This window comes from Herpailurus yagouaroundi, unplaced genomic scaffold (genome assembly GCF_014898765.1).
Source record: "Herpailurus yagouaroundi ecotype Mexico unplaced genomic scaffold, PumYag 163, whole genome shotgun sequence".
NCBI lineage: Eukaryota > Metazoa > Chordata > Mammalia > Carnivora > Felidae > Herpailurus > Herpailurus yagouaroundi.
In genome coordinates this window covers 42,764,237-42,786,602 of record NW_024412404.1, presented here as the reverse complement: position 1 = coordinate 42,786,602, position 22,366 = coordinate 42,764,237, and the positions used below count along the sequence as shown (strand labels likewise).

At 38.3% G+C, this 22,366-nt stretch overlaps 1 long non-coding RNA gene across 1 annotated transcript; it reads left to right on the top strand.

Moving 5' to 3' along the window:
* The first annotated feature begins 8,391 nt into the window (after positions 1-8,391).
* LOC121037544 (uncharacterized) lies at positions 8,392-15,251 on the top strand. Its single transcript, XR_005793817.1, has 3 exons — positions 8,392-8,775; positions 9,405-9,656; positions 14,579-15,251. It is a non-coding gene; the product is annotated as an uncharacterized LOC121037544 (long non-coding RNA).
* Positions 15,252-22,366: the final 7,115 nt, after the last annotated feature.

The window sequence follows — 22,366 nt, the reverse complement described above, 5'->3', positions numbered from 1 at the left end:
CTACCGTAGAGAGTAATCTGAACAATAGAATTCGGTGATAATAGTAATTAATACTAACCTAAGGCACTATGTTTCTCTGTGTGTTTTTAAATTTCTCCAATACCCAAGGCTACTGTTAGCTACTTTGTTATTCATCAGGGAGTGGTAAAATGCTCCTTCCAGTTCTTGTCTGTGATTATTGTCAGTGGGATGATGACATAGGCCTAAAAATCTTTATGAGGGTTTTTTATTCATTTTTTAATAGCAAGAAGAAAATAGTCTCCCTTTCTCCACATAAACACACACACGCACACACACACACACATACAGACACACGTTTAAGCCACAATTTAAAATTTCATTTTCTGGATTTATTTTTTAAATTCTTGGCTGTAGCATTATTTTAAAAATCTTAACAGGGTGAGCTAAATTCCATTCCACTGACTTTTGTGTATTAACACAATTTTTTATATCATGCAGATATAGCTAGTGTCCATAGATATTTTTTTAACAATGAAAAATATACATTTTTAAAACCAGGATTAAAATCCATTTGGGTGAGGTATTGTGTAAAATCCACATGATTAAATTGATTTATATTGTGCATTAGGGCAGGTTAAACAAAATTTAATATACATTTGTAACACTCAGATAAAGTCTACTAAATTCTCTTAACTAGCTTTCAGTATTTCTTCTGACATTTGTATATAAGTAGAAAATCTTCAAAAACTCTCCTGTATGTTTCTCTTGCCATGAATTTGATTCTCATAGATTTATCCATGGTAAAGATGTGTTTTAGTGCTCTGTTATCTTACAAATTTCCCTTTGCGTAACTGACAAACTATTTCTATTTCTTTTCTCTATTACTGAAAGATCTCATATGGAATTCTATAATGTGTAATTGATGGACTTTTTAAAAAAATTTTTTAACGTTCATTTATTTTGAGAGAGAGACAGAGTGTGATCAGGGGAGGGGCAGAGAGAGAGGGAGACAGAATCTGAAGCAGGTTCCAGGCTCTGAGCTGTCAGCACAGAGCCCAGCGTGGGGCTCAAACTCACGAACCATGAGATCATGACCTGAGCCGAAGTTGCGTGCTTAACCAACTGAGCCACCCAGGTGCCCCAAACCGATTTTTTTTTCACCCTCAAGATGAAAGAGCCCTTGACTTAGCTAGCTATTAGGCATGCCCGAGAGGTTGCCTTACTGAGTAGGATGGCTACTTAGAGCAGGAAAATATGGGGAGGGTCAATACCATTAGTGTGATAAAAACTTGTCCACTGCAAGACTAGGAAACTCATCTGGTAACTAATATTGAGGGTAGGATACCGAACAAGAACCTTACAGAGCTCCCTTCACCTGAAGTTCCTGTCTTATTTTATTAGATCTGGCATTTTGTCAAGTTCGTTAGAGACTAGAGAAGCAAGAGTGTCTGTGATTCACTGTTGTTACTGGGGTGTGTTCTCTTGGAGAAGAATAGAGTGATTCAGGTTAGATTAGTAATGGTGAGGAAGGAGGTAGATAGTGTGTGGGTGGGAGGGTCGTGGCAGAGGAGTTAAGACTGTGGAAAGGTAATGGTAATAAAAGTATAGCTAAAAGCCACATTTTTTCTCAGATCCTTTATTAACTCAACTGTTACTGCTGCATTCATTTCGAGGAAAAAAGGCATTAGATGTCAGCAAATCCTTAAGCAACAGAACATGTCTTATAATCATCCTTAACTACCTGAAGTTTGAGAGATAACAACTCCCAAGATAATTTCACAGTATTGAAATCTGTTTGAAGTGCTGGCAAAGAAGTCAATGCATTTTGCTATCCTTGCTTCTCGTTACTGTTTCAGTCTTTTTATATTAAAAGCTTTTATATTAAAAGCTTTCTTCTTGATGATATTTTTTAGATGGAGAAGCAAGACTGTCTAATTGTACCAGGAAAATAAGGAGTTAAGAGATCATTCTACCATGTTCTAGGATGCTATTGATTTTTTTTTTTCATCTGCTCTTCTAACCCCTTGGCAAACTTTGATGATAGATATAGTAGTAGAGAAAATCTGTGAGGCAGCCTACAACCAGGAATGTTCTGGTCCAATTCATGATCTGAAAGCTAGTTTGAAACTTCATCCCTTTCCCACCATTCCGAAAGGCTACATAAAATGCCTTTTTTTATGAAAATCTATGAAAATAGATTTTCATCATGGGCCTGATGAGCAGTACCAAACTCATTGAATGCAGAGCACCTGACACAGAGGTCTAAATCTCCAGGGAGGATCCACTGGAAAGACATTATCAAAGATGGGGGGGGGGGGGGCGTGAGCAAAGGCAACTCTTCCTTGATTCTCTCTCTTCCACCTCCAAGACATCCTCATGCCCATGTCCCCCATGCCATACCTAACTTGTCAGTGACATCAGCATTACCCAGATCTCCACTCTGTCACACCTCTGTGGCCACCAAAAAATAATGCGTGAAACTTGATGATGATGCTGGTGACCCTCACCTGGCAAATGGTACCACCATTTTTTAATAGTGAAAATACGTGTTTCCCATGAATAGGATCTTGGAAAAGAAGAAACAAATATAGCTACATTAATCCTGACCTGATCCTCCAAGACTCCACCCATCTATTTAAACTTCATTAACCCCAAATTAAGACAATAGTTTTCCTTCAACAATGAGCACCTTTAACTCAAACTCTTGCCAAACCTCCCACCTCCCCAAGTTTTCCCCTTATGTGCCACTCTAGTTACTACTATCACAGCTTTCAAGTACATACATCATCTCAGTTATTTTTCCCTTTTCAATGTAAGTGACTGGCTCTGAGTCAAATTATCCTTTACTTAGAGCCATTTACAAGCTTTTCCTTTATCTTTTTTTTTTTAATCAAGAGAATGTTACTCAACTGTTTTCCAGTAGTCCATAGTACATGGAAATGATGGCTTAGTTTGCACTGTTTACCCTCTTCCTTACACTGTGTTATAACTTGTGAATCTATCCCTTTCTGTGAGTGCTGGATATTGAAAACTCAACCTCTTTGTTACCAAAGGTCTACCGTGAGTAGAATTCATACCAAATACACAGATAACACTGACCAGCAGACACGGTCTTCTTAGACTTTTGAAAGCCTGTCGTTTGGCAGATAGCATATCATGATACCAAAGAACATAGGTTTGGGTTTTGGAAAGCAGGCAACTAATCACGTCCACATTTGTTAAGCAAATTCCTATGAGACTATGAATTATAAGCTGCCCATAGGATTTTTAAAAAACAAAAAAGCATTACTATACGTTGCCATTTCTGAAATGCTTTCCTAGCGTAACTCTGGGCCGTTGAAATAGGGCATTTTAAACCTGTACGTACAAGTTTAAGATATTTGTAAAACTGCCAAATCTTTAATATAACAATAATTAACATAAAGCTTGTGCAATTAAGCTGCCCCAAAAGGAATGAGTTTGAATCTTTGGCAAGATGTTCCTCTTTTTTAAAAAGCAGCTTTACCAGTACATATTATCTTCACTCAGAGCTGTTTCCTTTAGTTTTGTAGGTATGTGAAGCTGACTTTGTTTCATGCCAATAAGTGTCTATAGGGATAACAGTTTATTTTCAGTCACTATTTTTTGGAATGAATCCTAACCAAACCAATTTTATCCACCAATATAATCTGCTATGAATATTTTCATTTTTATAGTTTGAAAGAATCAGACTTGCTGATCCCCTTAACCTAAAGAGAATTCTTCTGTGCTGAGAATGTGATTAAGCTCCCAAAAGAAACTCTACAAAGAGCATTCATTTCAGAAAAAGAAATCCACAGATATCAAGCAGTAGATGTGGTAGGCCAGTACCTGAAGTAACTTGATTTTAGGGAGTGAAAATAGCATATTATTACAGATTTGAAAGACTACATCTTAGGATTATGGGAACTAATGGGAGTACAAATCTTCCTCTACTTGTAATGGAGTTATATTCTGATAAACTCATTGTAAGTGAAAATATCGTTAAGTTGAAAATGCATTTAATACACCTAACCTACTGAACATGCTAGCAGCCTAGCCTATCTTAAATGTGCCAAAACACTTACATTAGCTTACAGTTGGGCAAGATCATCTATTTCATAAGTATTGGATATCTCATCTAATGTATTGAATACTGTACTGAATGAAAGGGAAAAACAGAATGGTTGTATGGGTACAGAATGGTCTTAAGTGTGTGGGGGGTTTCCCTTCGTAATCACATGGCTGACCGGGAGCTATGGCTGCCTGCTGCTGCTTAGCATCAGGAGAGAGTAGAGATCACACTTCAAAATTCAAAGTACAGTTTCTGTTGAATGCATATTACTTTTGCACCATTGTAAAGTTGAGAAATCTTAAGTTGAACCATCCTAAGTCTGTACTTACAAAGCTAAAACTGAACATTTGCATACTAATTACAGCTCTGAAGGCAAACCTTATAAACCCATCAATAACTGCTCAAGCTAAGATTATAGGAAGCTTTCCCCAGTCACTATGTTCATAACTGAACTCGTGCTCAAGAGTTCAAAATTCAGTGCCAGGAATTCTGTAGGAGAAGAAAGAATGAGAGGGGAAAGGAGGAAGGGAGACATCTTTACTATATGTTTCTTGCTTTTAAGGAGAACAAAACCTGTGTTTTAAAACACTATTTTTTATAACATTACTGATTACTAGGCTTATGTATGCCATACTACAAGTTATTTTGCAGATTTAACCTGGGTTTTGAGGTCCACATAGCTCAAACACCACGAAAACTGGGCACACTAGTGAGGCTATATTCTGAGAAAATCATGATTTCTTCCTTAATGAGAAATGCGTACCTCACGTTCTTTAAGACGTTCTTTAAGACCCTTGACACAATTGAATAAAAAGGATTATAGAAGTTCAAGACTCCATGATTAATGAAGATGTAAACATGCGTTATAGATATACCTACACTTTCTTACGATGGGTGCAATATCATAATAACAGGTTAGACCTGAGTATATCTTATAAATTAGATAAGCTGCATTTTATAGAAGGTAAAATTTTAACTGAATAAGGCTGTAAAGCCACAGACCTAACTTCATTTGTCTTTAGCCTGCCAAACCTTCTCTTTGTTGAATTTTGTTGTTGTGTGCAGTGAATTGGGGATGAAATGGGCTGTGGTCACAAATTGGGAAGGTGAGGTTTCTTCAACATGGCATAATCATGGGTTGTCAGTTCAAATTGGAGAAAATGGGAAAGTCATTTGGGATTTTTGTGTGAATACAAGTTTCGGTAAGTACAATGATACACATTGACATTTACAACGGTTTTTCTCAGATTCATTCATCCTGCTGGAAATATGACGCAGCAGGAGATTCCATACAAATGGAATCAGAGCAGCAGAGTTCTTTATGGACCCTGCTACTAACAACGTACTATGTGACGTTGGCAGATTCAGTAAAATCTTATGGTTTCAGTTTTCTCATCTATGAATTGTAGAGAGAAGAGTGATCTTTTCTAGCTCTGAGTTTTTCTAATTACAGTTTGGGCACATTTTGGTTCGCCTTAGATTACCAGTTTCCACCATTACTTAGTTCATAGACAGTTAAAGTTACATATAAAATTCCCTGTAGAAACAACCATTAATATGGCGCTATGGAAGATGTTCTAGGTGCTAAAGATAGAAAAGTAAATACATTTTTTTAGGAGTTAACAAAGAAAATTGGACATATCAGTATTTATCACATAGATTCAATCAGTATGAGCCCTGGGAAAATTTGTCACATGGAGGATTTTTTTTCTTCAATGACCTTTCCTTCCTCTCAGCAGCCTTCCCATATCATTAAAATCCCAGTCTCCCAAGCCCTGCACTTCAGGCTAGCTCCCACTACCTGCCACTTGCCACCACAGGACACACTCCTGGTTACTCTGCTTTTACTGTCATCTTCTGGCATTCATGCCCTTACTTTTATTAACGTTTGATGCTTACCAGAGGTGCTCAATAAATATGTTTTGAGTGGATAAATTTAATGATAAATGATTAATCAGTAGCTCAAAAGGTGAAAATCCCAAACAAAGTAAAAAAAGAGAGTTGTAGTGTGGCAATCTAATAGAGTAAGGGATGGGGATGGGAGAATATTAACAGCAGGCAGAATTGTCACTGTGCCCTTTAAATTACTGATGGAGGCTGGTTACCAGAAAGACCAAGCCATGACTAGAAGCTTGGAATTCTCAGGCACCTCCCTCTCCCCCAACGACTTCTCTTGAGGGGAGAGGGGCTAAAAGCTGAGTTAATAATTGATCATGTCTATGTGAGGAAGCCTCCATAAAATCCCAACAGTATTGGGTTCGAAGAGCTTCCAGGTTGGTGAACACATCCACGTACCAGGAGGGTGACATATCCCAGTTCTACAGGGACAGAAGCTCCTGTGCTCAGGACCCTCCCAGACCTCACCCAATGCATCTCTTAGTCTGGCCTTATCATGTCCTTTAATAAACTGGTAAACACAAGTAAGTGTTTCCCTGAGTTCTGAGAGCTGCTGTAGCAAATAATTGAATCCAAGGGGTAGGAGGTCACAGGAACCTCTACTTTGTAGCCAAGTTGGACAGAGGTTTGGGTAACCTGGGAACCTACAACTTATGACTGGCATATGTAGTAGGAAACAGTCTCAGGAAATTGAGCCTTTCACTTGTGAGATCTGATGCTATTTCCAGGCAGATAGTGTCAGAGTTGAGTTAAATTGTAGGACCCAGCTGGTGTCACAGAGAATTGTTTAGTGTGGGAAACAAAACCTTGCATTTGGTGACCACAGGTGTCAGAAGTGTTGCAAGCACAGTAAAGGAGACGCACAGGAGGCAAGATTGCATTTTTTTAAACATCCATATTATCTAGCAATTCCACTTCTTGGTATATACCCCAAAGAATTGAAAGCAGAGACTCAAACAGATATTTATATACCAGCATATTTATATACCAACATTACTCACTACAACCAAAAGGTGGAAACAACCCAAACATCTATCAGCAGATGAATGGATAAGCAAAATGTGGTTTCTGCATACAAATGGAATACTATCCAACCTTAAAATACAATGCTAAAGAAATAAGCCAGGCAAAATCGGTCACAACTTCCCAGCTTCATCCTCAACCACTTTGCAGCACACACCCTGCACACAGGCCTTCTCTAATCATGTACTTGCAGTTGCCAAAACAGACCAGACTCCTCATCATCTTGCTTGGTCTTTCTGCCTGGAAGACACAGGCACAACATGTGCATGTGCATCCGTACAAATACACTTTGAGCAGCCTAATTCCTCCTCCCACCTCAAGACTAGGATCAAGGGTCAAAATCCCCAGCCTCTCTCACTTCCTTCCCAGTGGCCCATGTTCTTTTATTCCCCTCCCCATCCTCACCTTCTAGCTGGTTAATTCCTTCCTTTTTCACAGCACCCTGTAGCTGTGAAATAATACATATTTTTACCATGAGTTATTTGAGGGCAGGAACTGCATCTTTGATCTCTGTATCCCCGGCACCTGCATGAGACTGAGCAGATTTTTGGGGTTCAGTTGGGAGATAAAGTGCTAAGGGCACAGGGAAAGTGCTAAGGGAATTCTGAGAAGGTTGGGTCAACGAAGGCTTCATAGGGGGGAAAAATGGTATTCCAGCTATATTTCCTCTTCTTTACAAAAATGCTTAAAGAATCTTCCTTCTTGCTTTTCAGTCAACATTTTTTTTTACAACTAATTCTGTAAAATACATTCTATAAGTATATAAACCTGATTACAGTGTACAGATAACACCTTGAGTAATAGAGTGATAGATTTATGATTGAGAAATTTTTTTCTGTTTTGTTGTTTTTTGACGGGGGGGAGGAGGAGAGGGAGAGAGTGAGAAAGAATCTTAAGCAGGCTCCACGCCCAGTACAGAGCCTGATTCCGGGCTCTATCTCAGGACCATAAGATCATGACTGGAGCCAAAATCAAGTTGGATGCTTAACCAACTAAGGCATCCTAGCGCCCCCAACTGAGTAGTTTTTAAACACCTTATTGAAAGACTTACAAAAATGGGTTATTATTTTCCACTCGTTGCTGTATATTGGGTTATAAAAAATGAATCACAGTGTAGCAGTTAAAAGAATAGACAGTGGGGGTGCTGAGTGGCTTATTCAGTTAAGCATCCAATTTTGGTTCAGGTCACATCTCCCAGTTTGTGAGTTACAGCCCTGCTTTAGGTGCCCTCAAGCCCCACTTCCGGTGAGTGCGAGCCCCCTGTGAGGTAAGCCCCACTTCTCTCTCTCTTTCTCTCTCTACCCCTCACTCACTTGTGCCCTCTCTTTCTCACACACACAAAAAAAAAAGAGGAAGAAGAGGAAAAGGAGGAAGAAGAAGAGGAAGAGGAAGAAGAGGAAGGAGAGGGAGAGGAAGGAGGAGGAAAGAGGAGGAGGAAGAGGAGGAGAAGAGGAGACATTGGAGTCAGATATACCTGGATTTAAATCTCAACTCTGCCCTTATAAACTGATAGCAATGATAATCTCACCAAAAGTGTTTCTTTATATATCGAATGGGGTAATAATATCTACTCTATTAAATATGATGATACAGGTAAAGTTTAATATGGAACTTGCCAGATAGTAACTCTCTACATAATGGTGGTGAAGGTGGTGGCGCTGGTGGTGATTACCTTAAAGCTGAGGATGGAGAAAAGTGGCAGGGAGGTACAAGATTGCTGCTTGATCATAAAACTTTTCTCATCTCTCATTTAAACAAGTTTTCTCAGATTGTTCTCCAGTAAAACAGTGGTGTCCTATGAGCTGGTTCAAGGTGTTTTACAGGTAAGATCAAAATTAGGGTGATCTTTTCTAAATTTGCAGAAAAAAAATAAAATAAGAAATAGGACGTTTCCAATTATAATTTTTTTCTGTATACACTTCTTAAAACTTTTGTGTCTGCTAATGGATAACAGATAACAAATGAATAGGTAGCAAATGAATATTAAGAAGAAACATCAGTAAACTGATTTAAGTTTATTCAACATTCACCAAATACTTGTTTTATAAAAGGTTTTTTTGTGGTTTTTTGCGGGGGGGGGGGGAAGACTTTGGTCGTTTGTTAGTATTATAGCTCTTAGTTCGTATGACAAAGTGAAATATGGCTTTATTTCATTCTGTTCGACAAAGAACACCATGTCATCCACATGCTTGACCACTTACAGAAGCACATGGTCTGCTATTACCAGCATCCCATTGTCTGAAGCGATAGTGTCCTGGGTTTTAAGGCACCCTTAAGACTTTACTGAAATATCCTTGGAGAACCTCACTGTTCATCTCCTAACCCTGTCTTATATTAGAGGAACACTGCCTTACAAATACAGAATTTTTAAAAAGCTGAAATCTTGGTTGCTGCATATTTATGTTACTTGTGGCACATGCTATGAATGGATCAGTACTTCTGTATCTCCTAGAGTCACTCTATACGAAGATGCCCTAAAGAGTGAGTAAGAAGAAATGGGAAACAGAGGAAACATGTCCTGCTTTATCCCATGCTGTATGCTAGTCATCCCCAAGAAGAGAGAACCATGCTGTTCAGAGCTAATGATTGAACAAGGTAGCTGATCAAACTTTGGGAAACACGAATGACTACATCTTGACTCATCTTCCTGTCAGAAATCCTGAGGCTCAGAGTAACTTATCAATTGTTTGTTTTTGATAAGTAGGTAAGTCTAGCACATTTCTGCGTGTTGACTGGCATGACCAGTCTGAGGACTTGAGGAACCCAATCTGCTATATAGTTTTGGGCAGTCCTCATCATATGGTGTGGCTCAGTGTTACTTTATGTTTACTCTGTTAAGTCTTCCATGTTAATTCAGAGGCATGGAAGAAAAGAGTTTGGAAACTTCATTATCTAGACCTAAGTAGAATGGTGTAAAGAACATGGCAAGAACTCTGAGACCCAAGTCTATGCTTCTCCGGATACTTCAAACTGCTGAAGGCCTGGATGAACACTTATGTTTGAGTCAATTTCACTTTTGCAAGTAATGCTTCACATTTAAGGACCATCACCATAAAAATTTTCATTATTTATATTTTTATTAATTGCTTATCTCAAGTGCCGACTTTATTGCTGTGAAATGAATCTAAAAACCCTAATAAAAATTGGGAATAGTGATCTCTCTTCCTAAGGCTTCTGTATCCAGACCACAGTTGGATATATAGGAAAAGTTTAATGGTTGGCCTTTAGCCAACTAAATTTCTCAGTAATTTTAGAACCCTCTTGGAAGAATTTCCTGGAAAACTCTTATTGTAGGTATCTGAGCCGTGATATTGCTAAATATGCCACAAACATAGCCTTCAGTCCACAAAATAACAATATACTCTATCAACTTTGAGTTTAAGGAATTAGAATCTTACTATTTTTTTATTCCTATACAAAGAAATCAAATGAGGAAGGGTATAAGAAGAACAACCAAAATGGGTTTACTACAGGAGTACAGTGCTGTTTTAGCACTTGATAATCAACACAGTTCACCATATTGGCCCTCCCAAAAAATTATATGTCCATCTAAATAGAGGGTTGGAGTGCCTGGGTGGCTCAGTTGGTTAAGCTTCCAACTCTTGATTTTGGCTCAGGCCATGATCTCACAGTTGTGGGATCAAACCCTGTGCACTGGGTGTGGAGCCTGTTTAAGACCCTGTCTCTACTTTTCTTTCTGCCCCTCCCCTGCTCACGCACGCTGTCTCTCTCTCTCTCTCTCTCTCTCACACACACACACACACACACACACACACACACACACACACATAAAGTAGATGGTTAATAAAAAGCATTTGATAAAGTTCAACATTAATTCAGGCTAAATAAAAGCAAATGTTTAACAACTTATTTAATAAAGTATTTAATTTAAAAACTATGATAAATATAATGGTGAAAGGTTGAAAACTTTTCCTTTAAAATTGAGAATAGCAAGGATGCTCACTCTTATCACTTATATTCATTGTACTGAATGATAATGTAATTCTTATTACAAAGTATAAGGCAAAAAAAATATAGGACTGGAAAGGAGAAAAGAAAACTCACTATTTGCAGATGATATGATTAACTATACAGAAAACCCAAAAGAATCTACAAATAAATTATTCTAAATAATATGAGAATATAGTGAGATGAAATACTACACTTAAAGTCAAAGTAGTAAAAAAATCTATTAAACTTTTAATAGAAAATGAAATTTTAAAAAAACTTTTTCTAATAGCATCAAAAACATTAATACGTATGAAAGACATAAAACCTCTACACAAAGGGGCGCCTGGGTGGCTCAGTCAGTTAACTGTCTGACTTCAGCTCAGGTCATGATTGCACAGTTCATGGGGTTAAGCCCCGCGTCAGGCTCTGTGCTGACAGCTCAGAGCCTGGACCCTGCTTTGTATTCTGTGTCTCCCTCTCGCTCTACTCCTCCCCCACTCATGCTCTGTCTCTCTCTCAAAAGTAAATAAACATTAAAAAAAAAAAACCTCTACACAAAAAAACTATGAAATGTATAGAGTATAAAATTAAGGGACATATAAACTCTGCTTATAAAACATATAAGCATAGGGGCGCCTGGGTGGCGCAGTCGGTTAAGCGTCCGACTTCAGCCAGGTCACGATCTTACGGTCCGTGAGTTCGAGCCCCGCGTCGGGCTCTGGGCTGATGGCTCGGAGCCTGGAGCCTGTTTCTGATTCTGTGTCTCCCTCTCTCTCTCTCCATCGCCCATTCATGCTCTGTCTCTCTCTGTCCCAAAAATAAATAAACGTTGAAAAAAAAATTAAAAAATAAAATAAAATAAAAAAAATAAAACATATAAGCATATAAACTGTAAACGTTAAAACATATCAACTGTATGTTTATAAAGCACATAATCTATAAAATACATACAACTATACCACATTATTGTAAGAAATCATAGACCTAAATAAATGGAGGCATAGACAAGGCTCCTGAATCGGAAGACTACATTTTAAAGATGTTGATTTCCCTCAAATTGGTGTATGGATTTTGTGCAATTTCAGTTTTTAAAAATTCTAGTTTGTATGAACATTTAAAAATGTTTGTATATATGTGTGTGTTTGGCAGGCTGATTCTGAAATTTAAATGAAAATGTAAAGGCCCAAGAACAGCCAAGAAGCATTGAAAAAAGAAAAAGAAGAATGACTTGTTCTCCTAGATAGATTGATTTATAGGCAGTGTCGAATTGGAGCAAGGAGAGATGAATAACAGGGAAATAGAGTCCAAAAAAATATGGATGTAGAAGAGACTTGATCTATGATAAAGACAGCAGTAAAGAGAAATGGTAGAAAGAATGATCTTTTTAAGTAAAGAGTACTAGGTCAACTGGATAGCCATGTGGGAAAAAACTAAATTTGACCCCTAACTCATACCATTCACAAAAATCAGTTCCAAATGTTAAAGGTTCAAAAATAACAATTTAGGAGACTTACAAGAGAGGATATCTTTATGACCTTGGGAAATAGAAAGGTTTCTTAGATAAGAGATAAAACACACTGATCATTAAGGAAAAAATTAAGTGTTCAGTTTATAAAAAAAAATTTAAGACTGAAACCGATGCCACAGATTGAGAGAAGTTATTTCCAAATTATATAACTGATAATATCAAGGAAAGTAATAAGAAAAAGACAAACAATCCCCATTTAGAAACACCCACCTGGGTGGCTCAGTCAGTTAAACATCTGACTTGATTTCAGCTCAAAGCTGTGGGATCAAACCCCCATGTCTGACTCTGTCCTGAGTGTGCAACCTGCTTAAGATTCTCTCCCTCTCTCTCTTCCTCTGTCTCTCCCCCAACTTGTGCACACATGTGCATATGTGCACGCATGATGTGCACACGTGTGCTCCCTCTCTCTCCCAAAAAATAAATAAAATAATTAAATAAAAACGGCCATGAAACTTGAACAGGCTCTTCACCAAAGGGTATATCCAAATGGCCAATAAATACACAAAAAGGTAGGAAACCTCATTAGTAATCAGGGAAATTAAAAATAAAGCCACAATAAGATACTACTGTAGACCCACCAAAATAGCAAAACTGAAAAAGCCTGACAATAGCAAGTGTTTGTGTGGATCTAGAACAACTGAAGCTCTTACACACTGCTAGTGGGAGTGTAAACTCCTGGGGAATATCTGGAATTAGGTACTAAAGTTAAAAGTGAACATACCCTGTCACCCAGTAAACACATTCCTAGGTATAGATCCAGCAGGAATTTTGTGCACATGTTCACCAAAAGCATGTATAAGAATATCTGTAGCAGCATTTTTCAGGATAGTCAAAGTCTGAAGCATTTTAAATGTCAGTATATAAATAACATGTAATATATTCATACAACAGAAAGCTGCACAGCAATAAAAATGAATTACACATGACAATGTGGATGGATCTCATAAACATAGTGTTGAGCAAAAGAAGTTATACACAAAAGATACATATCAAATAATTCCATTTTAATTTCAAAAATAGACAAAATTAGTTTGTGGTACTACAAGTTCCTGAAAAGTGGACTTGCTGAGGGCTGGCAATGAATGTTCTATTTGTTGCCCTAGATGGTGTATATTCACTTTGTGATTGTTCATTAAACTTCTATATTTATAATTTGTGTACCTTTCTGTATGCGTGTTATTTTTTTTTAATTTTTTTTAACGTTTATTTATTTTTGAGACAGAGAGAGACAGAGCATGAACGGGGGAGGGGCAGAGAGAGAGGGAGACACAGAATCGGAAGCAGGCTCCAGGCTCTGAGCCATCAGCCCAGAGCCCGACACGGGGCTCGAACTCACGGACCGTGAGATCGTGACCTGAGCTGAAGTCGGAGGTTTAACCGACTGAGCCACCCAGGCGCCCCGCGTGTTATTTTTTTAAAGCCATGAAAACAAAAGACAAGCAGCCCATGAATCAATTGCTTTCCCTTCATGTTCCAAGATTTACTTCTTTCTTGAATTCAGAAGTTTTAAGGTAGCAACAGGCGTTTCTACCATAGAAGCTACATTATACATACTTATTGAATTAAAAAATTATTTACTAATACTTTATTTTTTAGAACACTTTTCGGTTTACAGAAAGTACGGAGTTCCCATACATGTCCTCACCTTCTCTCCTGACCAACCACAGTTTTTCTGTTATTAGCATCTTACATCATTAGTGTGATATCTTTGTTATAATTCTGAGCCAATATTGATACATTAACTAAAGTCCATACTTTACATTAGGGCTCATTCTTTGTGATGTGCATTATATGGGTTTGGATGAATATGTAAAGACATGTATCCACCAATACAGTAGAATTTAGTTTACATTGGTATTTAGTTTAATTAGCTTTATACAGTTTCTATAATGATTATTCTTTCCCATTGCTGATTGATTTTTGTCTTCTTTATAACTATAGCTATTTCCCACGGAGGATGTAAGTTTCTTTTTATGTCATTAGCCATGGGTTTAAGTAACATCAAGTTAAGGATTTATGGCCAAGTACTGGGCAAAAGAAGTTGCTTCCTAGGCCTGAAATTTCAGAGATAGCCTACCTTGCATTTGTCTTTGGCAGTTAGAAGATATGTCAATATTCCAGTGAAATATTCTATTATAATGTTTCAGGGAGGACTTGCCTTGGGCCAACCACCTTCAGCCCCCACACTGAAGATCTCTGAGTCAAGGTGTGAATCATCACAAGACTCAAGACAGGATGTGCAAGTTCTTACTCCTGGCACAGTCATCTCAAAAGGCTTGGTATACCTCAATATGTGAATATCGACCATATTCAGCCTGAAGATGGTCTGGACAGCAGATTTTTCCTCTACTCCTCCCCCCATTCCTCAGGGAAGCACCTCAGAAATTACTAACATCATGACAGGAAAGGTAGATAACTGTTCTCACCTGCCTTAGTTTACAAAGAAGCACGTAGTAGTGGTTTCTTATAAGTACTCAGGACTAACGGAGAAAATCTAATGACTGTACTTTGGTCATAGAGTGAACTTTGTTGGATGTGTAATCATGAGCACTGGATTAGAGATAAACCCACATTTTAGTCATTGAAAAGAACAACATACTGGGAGCATTGGTTATATATTAGAATAAGAGAAAGCAGATTTATTTGGATATGTTCAAAAAGACCAACATGTCATATTAACACAATTCATAAATAGAACTAATGAAATCCAAAGTCAAGAATAACATCAGAGGCAGCTCAAAGTTGTCATGAGGCAAGATGAGCTTACCAACATTTAAACCAGGTTATATAAAAAATAAAACCATTGTTTTTTTTTCTCCCTTTTTTATTGTTTCAACTTTTTATTTAAATTACAGCATACAACATAATATGTTGGTTAACATACAGCATAATATTAGTTTCAGGAGTAGGATGTAGTGATTCATCACTACATACAATACCCAGTGCTCATCACAAGTGCCCTCCTTAATACCCATCACCCATTTGACCCAACTGCCCCCCACCTTCCCTCCAGCAACCCTCAGTTTGTTCGCTATAGTTAAGAGTCTCTTTTATGGTTTGCTTCTCCCCACCAACATGTTCATCTGTTTTGTTTCTTAAATTCCACATATGAGCGAAATCATATAGTTTTTGTCTTTCTCCTACTGACTTCACTTAGCATAATACCCTCTAGGTTCATCCACATTGTTGCAAATGGCAAGATTTCATTCTTTTTCATGGCTAAGTTATATTCCAGTGTGTGTGTGTGTGTGTGTGTGTGTGTGTGTGTGTGTGTATACACAAATACCCATTGTTAAACATTTTAACATCTATTTGTATGCTACAAACATGATGATGATTGCTTATTCAATAAAACAGTGCCTTTAACAGCTATATACAACAAAGCAGTGTTACCTGAGTTTGAGTTACTGTGAAGCAAGAAGTGAGCTCTTCATTCATTAGTTCAGATTTTCTCCTATATCACACTCTTGTGCATGGAGGTCACAGGAGCTCTCAAAGTATCCTAAATTATTTTTCTTCCTCTATCCCCCATCTTTGTTGTTGTTTAGAGATTACCATCCGCCAGATCTAAATATTATTTTAAAATAGCAAATATATGGACTTGTCCTTTAATGAAAACATTCCTACCTGGTGATACATCATGATCTTTGAGTTCAGGTGTGGCTGAGAAGGTCTCTGAGATGCAAACAGGCTTCCCCATTCTGATGTCTAGTCTGTCCTCTGACGAATGCTGTTAGCTGACTTCTGAAATGCAAGGTTCTCAAGTATGTTCAGGTAAATGGAGCTGCACAAATATAAACACTGTTAGTGGAATACAGGGTTCATCCATGGAGTTAATGTTTTGTGGAATATCCAACTCATCTAAATATGAACCGTGTGCTCATTTCTTTTGCTGTATGAGGGATGTCATTTGTTTTATTAAGAATGAATGTGTTGTTCTTCTTACATGAAAATGATTCTTGCCCCTGAACTCCAATTTTTTGCGGGGGACAATTGGAGTTTAGGACAAGTGTGTTGTTTGGGGTTGTTCTGAGCCTGAATCTGTACTGTTGCCTAATTTCCTTGTGAACACTGTGCCTGAAGGCAACAAGCTGAATTGTGTTTTTAATATTCATTTACATTAGAGATCTACAGAAATCTCTTAATAGAGTCTATATCATGTAAATAATTTATTTTTATGAGCACTTGTACTATTTTGTTTAAAATATTACAAAAAAGAATATCTTTCAAGTCTCTAGGCCAGGGTTTTCAGGAGGAAGGGACCTCCTATCACTGGTTTTCACAGCCTGCCCCATGTGCTAACTGAGGGAGTTCACAAATTCTTGCCCATTTATATTTCAGTAAAATTCTCTACTCCAGTAGAAAAATTGGAATGCCAGATGCCAGGAATCTGAGGTATATTGGCTGATACTCAGCATGTAAGAACAGCTGCTGTAGGAATAGCAGGGGCTTTCACAGTTTAAAAAAATCAATCACAGGAGTCCTTTAAGCCTCCTGTTGGAACAAGTGTTGAAAAAATGATAATTTCTCTGGAAAATGCTCTTTTCATCAATCTAAACACCCTTCACAACTACCACATGTCAGCATGATTTTACCAAGCCCCTTACAATGACAGAATATTTCTTACACATTTCCCTGTGGGCTAGAATGTACCTCCCACAAATAAAATCAAGGAGTGCCTGCATCTTGCCTTTACCTGAAAATGTCTTGGGGTAAGAGTTATGACATGTCATCAAAGAGATTAGAGCATCAGACTTGGAATAAGCTGGCAACAGAACTCAGAAAGAAAACATACAATAAGTTACAAGACTGTTAAAACTCCAGGACCAGAAGAGCAAGCAAGATCTTGTCCCTTTACCTCCCTAAGGCAAAATAGGGAGTCATTCCCCATGGGAAAAGCAAATGAAACCTAACCCCAGACCTTCATTTCAGAGCCTCATCTCAAGAACTACAAGGTTAGGAACAAGGAATCTAATCACACTTTTCATTTTCACCAACTGTTGCCATGCTTCATAGTGGGAAAGAGCCCAGATGTTGATATGATCTGTGTATGCAGGAATGGCGGAGAAGGTGGAAACGTGCCCGTAAGTCCCTTCTCTCATCATATTCACAAAACATTGAGAGTCTAACCCAAATTGGAAGAAAATGCTGGAAGAGAAGTAGAATAAATTGGAAGAGTGTTCTAGCTCTTCTGTTGAGGGATCTAGATGCATCCTATCCCTCCTGATTTGGGGGAAACCAATCTCAATTATCCTTCTCAGTTCCCTATGCTTTGTTACTTTTTTCCCCCTCATACTTCTTTTCTGTTCTCTTTTTTCTTATTTTCTCATTCCACGTTCATTCCATGAACGTTTTCTAAATACTACAGCGAGCCTGATACAGACCAGGCCCTGTAGACACTAAGATGAATACAGCACCAGGGACATGGCTGAGGGGAGGATAGAGGGGGAGCGTGACAGGTCTGGTTTGTGACATATGGAAGTTGAAGCCCCAACAGGATATCCCTGGAGGTAGACAGCACTGGTTGGGAACACTAGTCAGGAGCTCAGAAAGGAGGAAGATTTATTGAATGCCTGTTGTTCTATAGACACTGTGTTCACTGGTGGGAATACAGTGAAAAGATAAAACCCAGCCCATTTCTCCAAGGACTTTTAAGAAAACAAACAGCTGCATTCAAGTGTTAGAGGTGCAGAAAAAGTGTGGGTGGGTGCAGAAGAGGTACAAAGGACAAGTGGTCAGATGTCCTATGTGGGGAATGAGGAAAGTCAGCCCCTCGGTTTCATTAAGCAGGCCAGCCAGGATGGTGTCCATAGGCATTCAATTTGCCGCTGCCCTTTGAAGTTCTATTGATACCAAATTGTTCTAGCCAGTCTTGCCCTTGGGAAAAGATTTGCTTTTCTTTCTTTCTTAAATGTTTATTTATTTTGAGAGAGAGTGTGTGTATGTGTATGAGAGGGGGAGGGGCAAAGAGAGAGGGAGAGACAGAATCTCAAGCTGGGCTCCATCTCACAAACTGTGAGATCATGACCTGAGCTGAAATCAAGAGTCAGACGCTTAACCGACTAAATCATCCAGGCGCCCCAGATTTGCTTTTCTGATTTGTGTTCTTCTTTCTCTAACTGGGCACTGATCTCCTGGTAGCAGAAGAGTCTCCATGTCTATATGGGGAAAAGAAATCTGTGACTACATGTAAGACCTTCTTCCCAAATTGTTACAAGAAACCTAAACTCGTTAGCTTTATTGTCAGGCTTAACACTATGCTGATTTTTCAAAATAGCCAATGATCTCTTGCATTCCTTCCTATGCATTTCAGGCCCTAGAATAAGCCTGATGGTGTTCTGGGTCGAGTGCACAGACTTTAGTAAAGCTGGCAGTCTGATGGACTGCAAGAACTTTCTGAGAGTACAAGTAGATAATTGCTGTGAGGGTTTTTTTGGTCATGTGAGATCCGATCAAATCAACTTTCTATTTCAAAATCCCTTCCCAGCTTTTGTGATAAAATCCCCTTTGACGATCAACTTATCAGATCTTGAACTAATGGAAATTCCCTCCCATTCTACCCTACTCCCAACCCCATTTGTATGAGCATCAGAGTAAATTCTCCCATCTTTCATCAAACACCCATTTTTGTCTGTCTCCTAACCTAAAAAAAATCCTCATAGTCTGATTAAATGAGTTAAGGTTTACATAAACAACTTAACTCTCCCAGCCCTTTCTCAGATGTCTGAGTTAACTCAGACAAACCAAAAATGGAAACCCAAAGGTCACATACCTGCTGCATTTTTATCCCTTTAATGGAAAAGTCCCCTTTTGTGCTTTTCCTGTGCCAAGAACACTGTTCTCTACCCACAAGTTATTGCTAAGAAAACAGGCAGCCTTGAACATTGGTGGGAGGTTCTATATACAGTTAAGTCAGTCTGACTGCAATTAACCCAGATATTTCTTCTCAGTCTAGGTTTGTTTTTCCAGGTTTTGGATTTAGAAGGTCTACTTCCTTCCAAAATTACCTATTAAAATGTTATTTCAATTATGGCAATATATTATTATTGATGACCTGAACCTTATTTATGATACTCTTGCAAGTTACACAGGATTATTATAAAATCATTATAGTGAAGTGAAAGTTCCTTCTTGTTAGTTGTGGGGAAAGAGAAGCATTAATGGATCTTTCTCTCTCCCTCTCTCTCTCTCTCTCTTAAGTTTTTATTTAAATTCCAGTTAGTTAGTTCCAGTTAGTTAAATTCCAGTTAGTTAGTTATTCGTTTCAGGTATGCAATATAAGATTCCATACTTCCATACAACACCCAGTGCTCATCACAACAAATGCCCTCCTTAATCTCCTCACTTATTTAACCCAACCCCCACCTCCTCTCTGGTGACCATCAGTTTGTTCTCTATAGTTAGGTCTCTATAGAAGGTCTCTCTTTCTCTCTCTTTCTCTCTCTTCCCTTTGCTCATTTGTTTCTTAAATTCTTAAATTATGATGTGAAATCATATAGTATTTGACTTATTTCACTTAGCATAATACTGTCTAGCTCCATCCATGTTGTTGCAAATGGCAAGATTTCATTCTTTTTTTTATGGCTGAGTAATATTCCATTGTATGGGTGTGGAGATATATATATATATAGTCTTCTTCTTCTTCTTTTTTTTTAATTTAAGAGAGAGAGAGAGACAAAGCTTAAGCAGGCTCCACAGTCAGCAGTGGAGTCCGACATAGGGCTCGATCCCGTGACCCTGGGACCTGAGCCAAAATCAAGAGTCAGCCACTCAACCAACTGAGCCATCCAGGTACCCCATATACCACATCTTCTTTATCCATTCATCAGTCAATGGACACTTGGGCTCTTTCCATAATTTGGCAATTATAGATGCTGCTGCTATATACATCAGAGTATATATATCCCTTTGAATTAGTATTTTTATATTCTTTGGATAAATACCTAGTGCAAATGCTGGGTTGAAGGATAGTTCTAATTTTAACTTTTTGAGGAACTTTCATACTGTTTTCCAGAGTGGCTGCACCAGTTTGCATTCCCACCAACAGTGTGAGAAGGTTCCCCTTTATGCATATTTTCACCAATACCTTTTGTTTCCTGTGTTGTTGGTTTTAGCCACTCTGACAAGTGTGAGGTGATAGCTCATTGTAGTTTTGATTTGTATTTCTCTGATGCTCATTAATGTTTTTAGCATCAGATTATTGGATCTTTATCATTTTTGTGGCTATTTAAAATTTTAATTAAGTCCTCTAGTAACAGGCCAAAGAGTTGGGGGATTTGAGATAATCAGAAATGAAAGTATTTTCTTTAAAATTCTAGTACCCCATTTCAGGTACTATTCCTCCTGTGGCCGCTTTATTCAATATAGATGAAACAAGCATAATCTGATAAACACAGAGTACATGGCAAAAAAAATTACCTTATAAAATACATTTGATTTTATGCCACACTAACTATCCTGACTGTTCAAGTATCTTGTTAGTATGTACAATGGCTAAGCTTACTTCTTATTCCCAAGAGAAATGAGTGGATGGTAAAAATCATCAGGAGCAGGGTTATTCTACTTAAGTTCATCATTGAGAATTGCTAAAACTTGCACCGGATTTTAGAAGAACATGCCTGGTCCACAATGTTTGATAATCCTTCAAGTTCCTCAGTATTTAGGATAGTTAAGAGCCTCAAAATGCATTTTGAACAGTTCCCCAAATGCCATAGCAAAACAAGCAAACAAAAACCTACATCTTAGTCCTGTCTCTACCATAGATGACCTTCAATAACATATTTAGTTTATTTGGATCTCAATTTTCTCATTTGCATTATCATTAGGTGATCTCTAAGACCTCTTTGAGCTCCAAGATTTTATGATACTAACATTAGAAAAAAAAATTTTTTAAAATAAGAAAAAGGGGCGCCTGGGTGGCTCAACTGATTAAGCAGCCGACTTTCAGCTCAGGTCATGATCTCGAAGTTCATGGGTTCGAGCCCTGCAGCAGGCTCAGTGCTGACAGCTCAGAGCCTGGAGCCTGCTTCAGATTCTGTGTCTCCCTCTCTCTCTTCCCTTCCCCCACACCTGCTCTGTCTCTCTCTTAGTCAAAATTAAATAAACATTAAAAAAAGTTAAAACATTAGAATGATGCCCATTTTTACTAAAATTAGTCTCAAAGGTTCTTGCGTCTTTTGAGAATTGGTACTTGTAAGTCTTGGGTGTTTGTGGTCTTGACAATGAGGGAGCTACATTTGAGTCTACATTGGAGTGAATCATTCTCAACGTTTGAATGTGAATATCTCTTCTTAAGGTCAAAATATTTTACAGAGTTCCACATGATGATATGTGTACTTCTGGAATCAAGTGATTAAAAAATTAGGCAATGCCAGAGGGATATTTTGACTTCATTAACATTTAAAATGACTTTTTATTTTATTATTCACAATAGCATCTATGTAGATTTAGAGATTCCATTACTTATTATGTATGTAAGTTTGGACAATATTATTATATATTATTATGTATCAGTGAGGATGCCTTCAACTCCAATAACTGAAAATACCAATTCAAATTGGCTTAAATGATAAGAAAGTTTATGGGGTATCTGGGTGGCTCAGTCAGTTGGGCGTCTGACTTCGGCTCAAGTCATGATCTTGTGGTTTATGAGTTGGAGCCCCCGTCTGGCTCCGTGCTGACCGCTCATAATCTGGAGCCTGCCTCAGATTCTGCGTCTCCCTCTCTCTCTGCCCCTCCCCCACTCATACTCTGTCTCTCTCTCTCTCTCTCAAAAATAAGTAAAATATTTTTTAAAAAGATGGGGCGCCTGGGTGGCGCAGTCGGTTAAGCGTCCGACTTCAGCCAGGTCACGATCTCGCAGTCCGTGAGTTCGAGCCCCGCGTCAGGCTCTGGGCTGATGGCTCAGAGCCTGGAGCCTGTTTCCGATTCTGTGT